Source organism: Trifolium pratense, linkage group LG4 (genome assembly GCF_020283565.1).
Source record: "Trifolium pratense cultivar HEN17-A07 linkage group LG4, ARS_RC_1.1, whole genome shotgun sequence".
Classification (NCBI taxonomy): Eukaryota; Viridiplantae; Streptophyta; class Magnoliopsida; order Fabales; family Fabaceae; genus Trifolium; species Trifolium pratense.
In genome coordinates, this window is record NC_060062.1 from 34,335,961 (window position 1) to 34,351,548 (window position 15,588).

At 30.3% G+C, this 15,588-nt stretch overlaps 1 long non-coding RNA gene across 1 annotated transcript; it reads left to right on the top strand.

Annotated features, from left to right (window-relative positions):
* The first annotated feature begins 2,785 nt into the window (after positions 1–2,785).
* LOC123923442 lies at positions 2,786–4,453 on the top strand. The gene is made up of 2 exons (XR_006814400.1): positions 2,786–2,996; positions 3,594–4,453. It is a non-coding gene; the product is annotated as an uncharacterized LOC123923442 (long non-coding RNA).
* The last annotated feature ends 11,135 nt before the right edge of the window (positions 4,454–15,588 follow it).

The window sequence follows — 15,588 nt, forward strand, 5'->3', positions numbered from 1 at the left end:
AAAAAATACGGTCAAAACAAGGTAAATGAATAGTACATCTTTGCCAAACAAATTCTTATAATTAGGGACAGAGCCGGTAATAATATTCTAGTAACAAAAAAATAAAATACAATGACTTTTTTTTTCCGACACAGACTTCTTATTTTCTTTATTACTTGCTTTTTGTTTGTTTTGTGTTTCTACTTTCTCGATAAGTTAAAATTGGATTTTATTGTGTGTGATAATTATATTTAGAATTTAAATTTTAAAGAATAAACTTGTGAAATCATGATATTTTTACATTTTTAAGTTGATATGATTTTTTTTAGAGATCGAGTTATGTGATTCGACCGGTTTGATAACTATATAGTTTTATTATAGAGACCGGTTCATTCTACCGGTTTAATCCGATTTATCATGCGGTTTGACCAGTGACCCAGTGGTTCGACCAATGAACCAGTGAACCAATACCCTCACCGGTTCGATGACCGGTCCGGTTTTTAAAACACTGATTCAGAGATTATTTGTAGACATTTATGGACCAATGAAAAGGAGACAACAAGTTTGAAGTGATACTTCTCAAAGAACTTCATAAAAAATAATCTACTATGTCATTGATCTACAATGGAAAGATATGTGTACTTTTGCATGTACACATGAATAGTAAAAGAATAAGAAGACCAGCTATCATCATATGATCATCATGAATATCTTAAGGCCCACGAAATCAAAACAAGCAAAGCATACCTCTCTATTTGATCTAGGCCAAGAATCAGAAAATACTCTGGGAGAACGATCTAAGAACGTTCCAGAATCAAGCAGATTTCCTGCTCTTGATCGAAAGATTCTCTCCAACTGTATTCAGCTGTTATAATTGATCTTCCAAGGCTTCAACAATGTTTAATCTTGGAGAACAAGTTCATACAGCTCAAAGATGCTCAACCTCACGCTCCACATGACATCATCATTCTAAGAACATTCTCAAGAAGCATATTCTCTCTCATCAAATATTATTTGAATAATATTTGATCTGATTTTTTAAAGACTAACGGCTAGTCTTGTGCTCCACTCAAACTTGCTTGGAGACCACAAAATAAAGGACAAACAACATCTATAAATATTACACTTGGGTGCTTTGAAGATTCAAGAGTTTCAACTATAAATTTCAAGATCTACACTTGTCTTTTTCGACCAAGTCATCAAACTCTTCCACTCTCACTCCAGCTCTCTAACATCACATACTTGGATCAGTATATCATTGAGTGAACTGAGTGTATTCTTCTATTAGCTTCTCAACTTGATTTTCTCTTCATTTGAAAGCTTGCGATCCGAACAATTCATTGAAAAAATATTGGCTCAAGTCAATACGTAACTATTGATTGAGTGACACCTTAGTTTGTAGGACTGAGGTAGATATTAAGCTTGAAGGGCTTAAGGTTATTGATCTTGGTTTAGATCAAGGAGGTTTGTAATTTGAGATTACTAGCATCTCAAGATTATAGTGGATACTCTCGGAGCGTGAGGGACTAGACGTAACCCACATACTATTCGGGGTGAACTAGTATAATTGTTGTGTGTTGATTCTCTCTTCCCTTATTTTTTATTTTGAGCAAACACTAAGCACACAATTCACTTTGAATTAGTTTTACTGCTAACCAGATCCTTCTGAGATCATTCTAACGTTTTTTGTTGAGTTATATTTTTAAAAGGTAAATTTTAATAGGTTCACAATTCAATCCTCTCTTTCTTGTGAAAAACTTTGCTACTTCAACTAGTGTGCCAGAATTACAGTATTCATCAACTATCTCATTATCTTTCATAGCAAGAACTTCGAATTCACGCTTAAGAGCTTGTAGATGATGAGCACGTTTCACCTTTGTTGATCATTGGTACTTTCTCCTCATCGCATCCCAAATATCTTTGGTTGTGTCACAAACAAGAATTTTTTCAAGAATGGATCTTTCAATTGATTAAAAGAGATAAGTCTTCACCTTCAAATCTTTCAATTTGCTAGTTTCAGCTGCTTGTTGTTGTTCAACGATTGCGTTTGCCGGTGCCACAGTGACTCCAGTTTCATTCAATGACCGTAGCTCCTTCGATCGAATGAGATTTTCCATCAACATGGCCCACTGTTCGTAATAACCATCGAATTTGGGCACTTGAGTATGTAGATACTTGTTTTCCTCCGCCATAGTTGACCGGAGAAGACGATCAGAAAGAAAGGGAATTGGCGGGAACGACGGTTGTAACTAACTTTTGAACCGAAATTGCGATTTCACACTCTCAGGTCCCCGACACGTGGAGAACCTGATACCACTTGTTAGTTTTCAAAGGGTAGTTCGTACTTTATTCCACAACAATAACACGCCTTATGTAGGCAAGTAGCATACACAACAATACAGGTTAAGCCCAACCTTGGCAGCAAACATAATGCCTAATCTAATGATACAAACACAATGCTTAAGCATTTATCCCAACAAAAATGCCACATCAGTTTTTTTGTAAAGTTAACGGTCATTTTTAATGTCAGAGATCAAAGTGATTAACAAATTGTAGAGTCAAAGATTATTTTATATTTTTTTCTTGGATCAAGATTTAGAATGAGAGCGAGTTGCACATTCAAGAACCAAAATTACTATTTTCCCAGCACACATATATAAAACTTAAAAAAACTATAGAAAAATTAGTCCAAAAATAGATTATGAAAATGATAAAAATTCTTAAAGAAAAGATATTATGTGTAGTCTTTTTTTTTTTTCCAAATTTTTTATCAAAATTGTGTAGTCATACTCATAGTAGAGTGTAATAGAAAATACTAGTACTGTTCTACAGTTGAGTGGCAGAAAAAAAAGATGAGAGAGAATGCATGACTTAAAGTGGAAACAAAGAAATCCCACCTTTCATTCCACTATCTTCTTTCTTTTATCTCTATATAGCTTGGATTGTGTGTGAGTGTGGTAATAGTCTCTTTCAGTTTCAGGGGTTGATTGATTTGTTATAAGGAATTGTAGAAACAAGTAAGAAAATCAACTCTAGTTCTGTTTCTCTTATATCATGTTTATGAGTTTGTAAAAGTCATAAATTACCTTGTTTAGAAAAAAAGAAAAAGTTAATCTTTGCTTACCTTTGTTTTGATTTCTTTTGGAAAACAGTGCTTTTTCCAGATTTGTGTGGTTATTAAGATCTTCATTCAATCTTTTTCCTTTTTCTGACTCTAATCAAAGACAGTGACACTGCTTCCTCTCTCTGATATTTTTTTTGCTTTTAATATATTTCTCTTCTCTTCACTGTTTTTTTCTTCTGACCCTTCAACTTGTTTCTTATTTGATTTGATTTCACATATTTACCCTCATGGCTAATTTGGTTTTTTAGATCATATTTTCTTTACCCTTTTATCACTTCTTTTTGTTGATATCATATCTTTTAGTTGAAGCTTCGGATTCATAATGAGATCATTTTATGAGAATGTTAATTTGATTTACATACTTTCTTATTTATATAGTAACACATATATAAGTTGACTTTTTTAATTTGATTTAAATTATGTTTATTATTAATTTTGCTTGATCATGTTCATAATTTTGTACATTCTTGAATGGTGCATGGTAATCAAGGGTGTGAGAATTCCTCCTTTGGTAAAAGGGATATTGGTAAGAAAATCTCCAAATGTTTGATCTCAATTATTTTAATTTTTTATTTGGTAGTTTTAGGGTTAGGGTTCTTTGGTTTGAATGCTCCTTCATTGCAATTATCTATGAATATTGTCTCATTTTGATTTTGTGTAGATCTGAAGAAATCTTACAATTATAATAATTAATGTTTATTTTGGATTAATTATTATTAGGAACAGATGAAGAGAGTTTCCTTCAGTCCACTCATGGAAGGGTAAGGGGTTTGAATTACCTGCTGACTCATTCATTCAAACACAATAGATAATTAATTAGGTAATGCTATTGTGAATGTGTGAATGATGCAGGAGGTAAAATTTCTTCCTTTTCTTGTCTTTGCTTGGACTGAAGGGAGCTCCCTTTTTCTCTTTTTAATATTTTTATATCTTACTCCTTAATTTTCCTTCTTAGTTATCACAATTTTATTGAAATATATAGTTAACATGTTTCCATTTCGGTGAATTCTCAATTTCATCTAGGCATTTGTTCTTATATATATAATTTAAGGTGAATGGATGGTGCCTCAGGACAAGACTAGGAAGACCATAGGGTTTTTAGAGTTCTTAAGGTTTGACAATGATTTGTGGCAATATTTACCTGCCTCCAAAAGTACTGGCGGAGCTCGAATGCAAGACCTCCTGGATCCAAGATCTGTCTGTTGTGTGTAATGTTACATAGAGAGAACATTAATCAATGAGGCTGGTTCCCTGCAAATCTTGTGTATATATATGTAAGGTTAGACAATGATTCTTGTGGCAATATTTTTATGGTTCTAAATCTAATCATGGTTTTAGACATTGCAAAAATGTACATTTTCTATAATATTTTTCTTAAATGTTTAAAGCCTTTGGTTGGTATCCAGTAGCTTATGACAAAATCAGGGCAAGCCATTGTGATTTTCAAAAGTTACACTTTGTAGGTTTTGCAAAATTATCGCTGAGGTGCTTCTGACAAATTCACCATGATACCATGCACAAAGTAGATTTAATAGTTGAGAAAGTTTTGAGTGGATACAAGAATTTGGTTATTCTATATCTGGTCACACATATAAAAGGTAGAAAGAAAAAATACTACCTCCAATCTTAATTAATATAAGAAAAATGTTATTTTTTAGATACATTAAATAATTAATGTATTTGACTTATTACTTATATTAATATATCTAAAAAGGAAATGTTTTGTTGAAAAATTAGAGGAAGTAATATATATAATATATAATAGTTTGTATTTTATAGTAAAAAAAAAAATAGCTTGTATGTTTAGAATAACTAAATGATGTTGCAACCAAAAAAATGAATAACTAAATGATGTATTTTTATGTGAGTATATGTGACCAAACACTTGATCATATAACTATTTATGATGAAATATGAAGTACTACTTTACATATATGCAGTACTTTCATGTGAAATTTTCTCTGCATTGATAACATACTTAATTGTGGACCTAATTAGTATTTGCGAAATTGACACTCTTTGCTTATAAACCGATCATAGAATCAAAATTGAATAAAATACTAGGTTCTAATTAAGTTTTTTATTTTGTACTTGTGCTAGACAGTTCCTCAAACATGAATTGACTTCTGTTGAGGGAGCTTTGTTATAAGGCAAATGTTAATATGTACTATAAGGTCACATGCCCTAAGGGCACATGATAAGTAATTTAATATAGAAATATTTTTCTCAAAAATTGTTCATTCAAAAGTCAAATTGTTGTGCTTTTAATACAATAATTTTTGTGTTGGTTTTCTTAACATGTTTCCTTATGGCAAACATTAGCAATATTCTTGTTATAGAAATCACGTTTACATGCATCTGTAATCCATTCGAGTATTTGCTTAATTGACATGAACAATTAGGTAGATAAGCTTTGATATTGGGTGGTTGAGCTACGGTTAAAGAGGAATGATTGAATGGTATACAATGTGGTAAGGTGTTTGAATCTTAAAACAGACAACCCTAGTATGATCGATGATGTAGTGGTAGATGATTCAATCCTAATGTAAGTAACATCTTCAAATGATTAATGAGTTTTTTTTTAAACAAATCGTTCGAAAAAAATTGAATGCACTTGGTATTTAGTAACATTAACAATTGTGGTCATGTTTTGTTTATTTTGTAGTCGAATTTTAAGTTTTAGACCCTTCTCTTATGAACCCGAGTTAGATTTTTTTTCTCCTTTTTTTTTTTTTGTTTTACAAAGGAGCAGATGATTGAACTCATGACCTCATGCATACTACTCAAATTCCTCAAAGACTAAATTTAGTTTTTTTTTTTTTTCTTTTTACCCCAAGAAAAATGGTTAGATTGGTGCATTTATTGGTTGCGAACTACTGGTACAGTACAGTAGTTGTATAGTTAGATTAGAACTATATTTATGACATGGTATAACATTTGATTGTGGGAAAGTGGTAATGTGCATGCAGTGCGTGTGTGTGTGTGTCGGTTACTTTATTCCAAAACAGCGATTAAAAGCAAAAGTCAATTTGATTAGTATGGTATGGTGCATTTGATTAAAAGCAAAAGTTTGGGCAGAAGATGATACTAGAAAGAAAAACACAAATAAACAAACAAACAATGTTACTTGTTCCAATCCCACGCACGCTTTTCTTTTCTTTTCTTCAATGGAAAAAGAAAAAATTAATGGTGCTTGCTTACTTGTTTTACCATGTTGCTTGTTTGTTGCAATTTACAACACATTTTTGGTTCTCTCGTAGTTTTTGATGTGTCATTTTCATCAGGTACTTGTTTTTCACTGTCATGTAAAATTAACCAAGCATCCTTTCAAATACGGGGCAATGGATAGTATTAGTACTCCATCCCTCTTTCATTATTATTATTAAAAATTTTAAAAAATTAATATGATAATTTAACACTCTCTCCGATCCGATCTAAATATGAGAGAAAATTAACTTTTTAGATTCATTAAGAATCTAATGCATCTAGTTCATGATATGAACCAAATACATTAGATTTTCAATCTAAAAACCAAGCTTTTACTTATATTTATGACTTGAGGGAATATGAAACTATAGCAAACAATGTTACGTCAGAGAAGCACTATCTTTTTATTAATGATAATAGCACTATCTTTTTATTAATGATAATTTAATTAACTATGAACAAAGGCTTTGTCTAACATCAATTGGTGCATGGTAGACAAGTTTTAATTTGATCTTAATATTTAGACTGTCTGATCTTATCAGACAATCCATCTTATCGGACAATGTCTGATCTTATCAGACAATCCATCTTATCGGACAATCCATACGTGTCGGTATATTTTTAACTGCACTAAACCCTATCCCTCATTTACACCATACTTTTATATTTTCAAAACTAATAATAAAATAGAGAAAATAGAAAATGAAAAAAGGCCATACCTCTATTAGTATTTTGAGTTTGTGAATTCAAACAATTGCTTTTTTGGTACAATATAATTTTGCACGGGAGTACCTTTTAATTGTTTAACATGATAGTGTACATATATAGCGCAAATTAAGAAGTTACCATAATAATCCAAATAAAATTGGCGTACAGTACATGCCTCCATCGATCTTCTGAAATAATCTGAGCAATTTAGCAGTGGCTGCTGGGTGAAACTGGAATAAAATACTGTATTTAGCCGCGCAAATGGAACCGGAAAACCTTCCTTTTCGTGTACCAACCAACCACTAAAGCTACAGATATTGGAACTTGTAGCTAGCTACACTTTCTTTGACATTCGTCACCTCAACTTTATCTCTGTAATAGGCAACTTTTTCTTTTCTATTCTTTTGAAAATATTTAATTTCAAAGGTTTTGCTCACAGTATTTCTGGAGTGCTCTTTAAGCGAATAAAATAGTTAAAATTTTAATGAAATTTTTATTAAATGTGTGAAGTTAATATATTAAAAATTGAAATGCTTAAATTCACTTGGGTTGGTACATTGGTATTGACTTGAGACTTAAGAGTGTGTTTTTCTTGAAGTCTGAGGTTTGATTCTCTTTGATGTCAATTTGGGTGGGCTAATTTAGCTTATTCAAAAAAAATTGAAATATTTAATTTTTTAAATAAATAACTTTTTTAAATTAGGAAAATGTTATTCAGATATTACTCGTTATCATTTTCCTGATTTAAAATACTTTACGGATGTAGATATTGCCGACCGTAAAATATCAACGATGTTAAAGACAGTTTTTAATTTAAGGGGGGTGTATTCAATTAGGATTTCAATGGATTTTAAAAGACTTTTTTATGATGACAAAATCCTGTGGTATTCAATTAGGATTTTAAAAGACTTTAAAAAAGTCTAGTGGTATTCAATTAGGATTTTAAAAGACTTTAAAAAAGTCTAGTGGTATTCAATCAAGACTCTTTACAACTTACAAAAAGTCTTGTGGTATTCAAAAGTATTCTAATTTCGATGGATTGTTTAGAAAATAGGATTTTAATGGATTTTGATGGACTTTTTAGTGAATTTTGAGCTACAAAAAGTCTTTCCTCATATCATGAGATTTTGATGGATTCTCATTTTTTTTTTATTTCTTTCACCTTTCCTCATGTTTCTATTTCATGTTTCCTGATTATCTCATGTTTTTTATAATCGCTAATATTTTCTCTCTACCTCTCTATTGCCGTCGGAATTCATCAGTTCAAAATATGTTCTTCTCTTACAATTTGCTATATTATCCATACATATAATTATAAACCTCTAACATAATTTTACTGAGTTTCTTCTCTTACAAGTGGAATGAATTATATATACTTTTCAATCAATTATAACTTGTGTTAGATCAAAAATTTCTTCAACGTATATCACTCACAAAAAACGATTTGCTATATTGTTCAATAATCATCACACATATACCACTCTCAAAATTCTTCAACATAACTTTTTTTTTTTGTTTTTGTACCAATTTAACGTGTAATTTTTTTTCCCATCTGTTATGTTTTTATTTTTTATTTGTTTTGTTTTCGTGATTCATTGATTTTTATTTTGTTATATTGATTAATTGTTATTATTAATATTGGATGTTATTTTAGGAAATCAATAACTTTGTTTCTTTTTTAAAATTTTTTTTACTGAATCATTTGAAATCATAAAAATCCATAAAGTACTCTAAAATCTAGAAAATCTGTGTAATCAATTCTTTAAAGTCTTGATTTGAAAATCGTGATTGTTGAAAATGTCATTTAAAATCCCACAAAGTCAATACAATCCTACAAAATCTTCAAGACTTTTTTTTGTTAAAATAGTCATTTGAAATCCCAATTCAATACACCCCCCTAAACCATTGATATCATATTAGACTGATAAGATTGAAAATTATGTTTTTTATATCAAAATAATTTTAAATTAGACGGTTGAAAAATATTTTTTTTGAAGGAGCTAAATTAATCCACCCAAATTGACGGCAGAGAGAATCGAACTTCAGACCTCAAGAGGAGCACACTCCCAAGTTCCAAACCAATACCAATGCGCCAATCCAAGTAGCTTGACGGTTGAAATTGATTACGCTATATTTTACCTTGTTACTATTATTAGTATTAGTTTAGATCCCGATGTTTTCTCAATTAGACATTAAGAGGGTGTATTGGATTGAGATTTTATGAGAAAGTTTTGGCAAAAAAAAATCTTGATGATTTTATGAGATTTTGTTGGACTATATTGATTTTGTGAGATTTTAAAGACTTTTTTATAAAGACTTTTTTACAATCAAGATTTTTAACACATCATTTGAATGAATTTTGAGAGATTTTTATGTTGCATGGGTACTCCATTTTAGATCGAGTACCGGTACCGGGTACGTACCGGGTACCGGTACGCGTATGGTACTCCCCCGGTACGCACCGACGCCGTACCTATTTTTTTTTTTTGTTTTTTGCAATGGGTACACGTGTGGTACACCCGTGGTACGCGCGTGGTACACCAATCCAAAAAAACATGGTTTTTTTTTTCTTTTTTTTCTTTTATTATTAATTTTTTTTATAGGAAGATTTATGTTTTTTATTTGTTTATAATATAAAGTAGCAACTATTACTAAAAAACAATAACAAAGTAGCCGCCGGAATTATTCACTCATTCATTGAAAAGGAATAGACTAAATTCAAAGAAAGATGAACATCTAGTTTTTATTCATACCAATCTTCGTCTTCTCTCAAGAAAGAGAAATATTAATACTTATAATGAAAGTGCAACAAAAATGTGGGATATTCGTAGAGATAAATGAGATTTATTTAATATATAATTGATATTCTTGAAATCGCTAGTCTTTCTCGCGGTGAACCTAACTAGAGGTCACTCTTTTTCGTGATGATGAAGAGGGAAATTATTGACTTTTTTTGAGCTAATTGGTTTTTAATTTCATATTTTGATGTTTCGAACAATTTAAATTACATTTATAGTGTGGTGCGATCTTTTTTATGTTTAATTATTTGTTTTAACAATATAACTATATTATTTGATATATATAATTATATTTTTAAAAAAAATATAGGGACGTACCCGTACCTTAGTTTTTCTAAAAATGACGTACCCCGTACCGGTACCGGTATCGGGTACCGGTATCGTACCCGCACCCGGGCAACATAGGATTTTTTCAAAAGACTTTTTACAATCAAGATTTCATAACACTTTAAATATTATGAAACTTTTGTATATTAGAAAAAATTTAAAAGAATCAATAAATTTTAATAAAAGAAATTATATTTTTTTGGAAATCCAAAGATTTTTTTAAAAAAAAAAAACCGTACATTTTTTTTTACGTATATGTTTTTTTTTTTGGTACATTTATACGTATCTAATCACCAATAAAAAGATTACCACCACCACCACCATTGATAGGAAATAGAAGCAGGTGAATGTGACGAAAAAATTTGTTTGCCGTTGTAATTAATCAAAACTTTGTAAAAAAGATGTAGAATTTGTTAAAATATTTTTTGCAAAAAAAACATATTTGATAGGTAAAGAAGAAGAAGAAGAAGAAAACCGATATAATGATGATGAAAGTAAAAAGTCCTGAAGAATTTGAAAAAATCTCAAGGCTTTTGGGGAGATTGTTGAAAAAGTGAACAAAGAAAAGAAGAAAAAACCGGATGCAGTGATGATTTACTGCGAAAGTAATAAAGAAGAAGAAGAAATTTGATACGGTGATGATGAAAGTAAAAAGTATTGAAGAGTTCAAAAAAGTCTTAAAGCTTTTGGTGAAATTGTTGAAAAAGTCTGTCAAGTGTATTTTCAACTAAAAATCAAAATTCATTCCAAATAAGAATCCATCAAAATCGGTAGACTTTTGAATACCAATAGACATTTTAAAAGTAGAAACAAATCTCAATTGAATACCAACGGATTTTGTTGCCCTGGAAAAAAAAATCTTATTTGTCTTGATTGAATATTACAAGATTTATTTAACTTTTTTAAAAGTCTCAAGATTTTTTTGTCATAATTTTTTTTTTTTAAAATCTCATGAAATCTCAATACAAGAGGAGTGTGTTGCTAACATTATTCCTCACTACAATACATCCCCTAAATAAGTTTGTGTTCATAAACATACATAAGGTTTGTTCTTTAATTTTTATTATTATAATAAAAGTCATTTTTTACTAAAATTTGTAATAATCCACTTTAAACTATTTATAAGAGGTTCATATTAAACACACTCTATTCTAATATTTTAAAGTTTATTTTTTTTATGGTATATATTTTAAAGTTTAATAATTATATTATTTGTAAAATATGTAATTCCTTTTATCAAACTAACTATTTTTTTTAGAAACAAAATGTTCAAATTTTTATTAAACAGTAAGAGTAGTTGGGATCCAACATCATATAGTAGGAGAATTTTATTCACCTTTCATAATGTGTTAGAGGGCTTTCACTAGGCCTGAGCATCGGTCGGTTTCAGTCGGGTTCGGGCCGAAAATCACTAAATCGATAAAAACCGCAACCATTTAATTTGGACCCAATTCCGACCGTCTATATCTTTGGTTTGTTCGGGTTCGGATCATACGGGTGGCGGGTTGAACGGGTCGGTTATTACGAGTTATACCGAAACTTTGTTTACATCTAAAACTCATCCATTCTCCAAAAATTCCTAATTTTCGAATAGTTTAATACCTCGTACACAATGCAACAAAAGATAGACGAACTAAATTAAAAAACAAAGAGGGTTAGATGCAGTTACTTTCTTTCAATATGTAGATCTAAAGACAATAAAATATCAAGTAGAAGAGACGTAGAAATTAAAATAGATCTAGTATATATATATATATATATATTAGAATATTTTTCTCACCTTCTTCATCACAATATTATTAATTATAAGCTTTGTAAAATATAACATTTTTATCTTATATCAAAGATGGATAAAAATAACAAAGAGTATATGAGATTGAGAGGGAGAGAAGGAAAAAAATTAATTTGCATCTAATCGTTGTTCGGTCGGTTTCGGTTATGAAGAGATAGAATTTTAGAGACCCGCACCCGCCCGTAACCGTTCATGCCCGGCTTTTCGCAATTTGTTGACCCGAGACCCGACCCGCACCCGACCGAATGCTTCAATATGTTGTCGGTTATATCGGTTTCGAGTCGGGTCTCGGGTTCATGCTCACCCCTAGCTTTCACCAATTAAAAAATGGTCTTAAAAAACTTCCTAACACTTGTATAGAGGACACTCAATTCTACAATTTTACTTATTAGTCACTATACCTTGCTCTAAATTTGATCAAATAAATGAGCTTAATGTTATTGTAAATTCGTAAGAGTCACACCGATAACTGTATGGAGCAAATAAAATGAAGCAATCAAATAAAGTGAGAACGGCAATTACGATAAAGAGCGAGAAAGAAAGAATACAATAAAATTATTTATCCAGATCAGTCAAAATAACGACCTATTCTGGGGGAGATAGCAGTTCTCCGTTCAACTATACGAAGTACTTGCTTACAAATAAATTCTCCAAAGAGATTACAAGAATTAGCATTGATCTTAATTCTACCATTTGCCCGAATTTCTTCTCGTGACCAAGAAATTCAATATGAAAATTGTTTTTCAAAGTGATGAATCAATACCCCAACCTTAGAGTTTGCCGAATTTCTTCTCGTGATCAAGAAATTCAATATGAAAATTGTTTTTCAATGTAATTTCTTCTACTGAAACTGATTGTCAATTCGTTGAGATTTTCAAGACAAAAGCAACAAATATTTAATTAGCTTTCGGTTTAAAATGAATCGTTTAGAATAATTTGCACAAATTTGATCCATTACAAAAATAATATAGTATGTGATAAGGGGCTTTGGCTAACATGCACAAGTGCACCATATGGTGTATGGTGCACAAGTGAGCGATTTTATTATAACGAATACAAATTTTACAAATCCACCATTGGATTAAAAGTTTATATTATATAGATCATCCATAAAAAAATTTAAAAAATTAAAAATCATTTGATATGTTATTGAGACTCATAAAGATTAACAGTATTTAATAAAAATTCATAAACTGATAATTTTAAAGGGTCTCAATAACATATCAAATAATTTTTAATTTTTTCAAAAATAATTATGGATGATCTATATGATATAAATTTTCAATCAAACAGTATATTTTGTAAAATTCATATTCGTTATAATGAAATGACTCAATTGTACACCATGCATCATATACTTGTGCATGTTAGAACTTGTCTATTTATCTTCCAATCAAATTTCTAATTACGAGACATTTTATCTAAGAACTAAGAATGAGAGAGTTGAATTTTTTTTTTTTAATAATCTTCCAATTTTCCAAACGATCATATTATATACTGTTTGCATGTGTGTAACTGAACTAAACACTAAGCCTGCTACTCGAGGATTTCGAGATGCAAGTACAATTCAACTTTTAAATTTTTAATTTGACAAAGCAAGTACAATTGAACTTGATCAATCACCTTTTAATTATTTACTTATATTTCTTTCGATAAATGAACATGTGATTGGGCCTTGTTCTTTGTATGCATTATATTATATAAAGTTCTATAGATCTCAAGTTCATTTTCTTCAATTCAATCTTAATCTGGTCATATTTTTTAAATTATGTTGTTCAATGTTGATATCATCACTCTAATGTAGGACCACTATAGTATATTAATCCTCCTTCATATTGGTTTAAATTCAGTGTGTGTCGTCATGATAAATTTTTATAATCAATTTTTTGGCACGTGTTAAAATACCATTGCAAAATCCCTTTTCTCTAAAAAAATTTCAGCTCTTTTTGATGTTAAATTAATTAATTAATTAATACACAAATGGTAAGTACGAGACTTATGTTAAATTAAATTAATTAATTAATTTAAGTGTGAAGCTCCTCTTCAGTCTTCACACTAACTCAAATGGTGGTCCTCCAAAGTGAACATGAATTTGCATGCTTTGTACAATTAGTGAACATGAATTTATGTACTACGTAGTATATTATTGTTTAAACTATACAAGTTTGTTATGGTTAATTTGAAAAGGTCATGATTAGTTAATTTAGGACTAGTTCAGTGAACATCACATTATAAACAATTTGTCTGCAATTGTAATATGTTCTCTAAGGACAATTATCAAATTAGGGTTTTTGTCCAAATATCCTAATCCTAATTTCTTTACTATAAATGCTATTATGACTTAAATCAACCCTAAAAACCTCACATTCTTTGCTCCTACTTTCTTGATCGTTGGAGCGTACTGTTTGCGTGTACATCACTCAGGATACAAATCTCGAATCTAGTTTTGATCAAGTAATTATATTGATGTTATTAATTTGAATATAAAAAGCCAACTAATTAAAGTAATTGCATATTTATATTATTATCCAAAAATAACATTTCTAATTAAGTATTATTTAATCACGACTTTGATTCTCTTTAATTTTTTTCTCTCATGTCGTCTCTGCTCCTTTTCTAAATTCAATAGTTGGTAAATTACCAAGAGTAAAAAACACTTAAAAAGAGATAAAAGAAAAATGAGCGATTGATTATGATTACTACAATATGACCAACATTAAAGAAAAAGTTGGAGAGGATCCAAATCCGCTTAATCATCATCACATGTATACATGCATGCATGGTATGATTGCTAGATTCAGAGAGAGAGAGAAGATGAAGCAAAAAATTCTCATGTTACAAATGCAAGTGGTGTGTGCTGGAATCACTAATATTTATCTGAGAAAGCTGAACATGAAGGGCCAATCAACAAATGATGGTGTAATTTTGCATTTTATAGGCCTAACACTTGAAGGAACAAGGACAAATAAAAGTAGACAAATTAATAAGTATATAGTGTAACAAAAATAGCTTATATAAAAAAGCTCATTAATAGTGGAAGACACTGCAGCATGTGCCTTGGACAGTAGTGTTTTAATTTCTACATCTTTGAAGTGATTATTATCCATGTGTATGTTTTGTGTTTTGTCCTTGAGTAAATTATTCTCTCTCACAAGAAGAACAGTTATTGGCAATTTCAAGAAGGAAAATTAAAACAGCTTGTTTTCATGAACTCATCACATGTTTTTCCACTGACCACTCACATAGTTTTTACTGTTAATAATCTCTGCATATCTCTTATTTTTTGAAGATTTGTCACTGTCTGTGAATCTAACATGGTCCTAGTTCTCGTTTTCCACAAAGTAACTTGGAGGATGGTGACATGACTCTTAGTCCAAGTGAAGTACATTTGAATACAAAAGTGTGGTCCAGGTGAATGTGATGACATGAGCTGGAAAATTCAGTGATACATTGTGTTATGGTAAAAAAAAAACACATGCCTGTTTTTTTATTAGGGTTTCGGATTCGCTACAAACTTTTATATTGCAGTAAAATGTGGTTGATGCGTTCGTAATTGTAGATAAAATGATAGAGTAAACTCCTTAAGTGTCATTTTCCTAATTCAAAGGTTAATTAAGCCACAAAGGAGGGAGAGAGAGAGGGAGAGAGAGAGA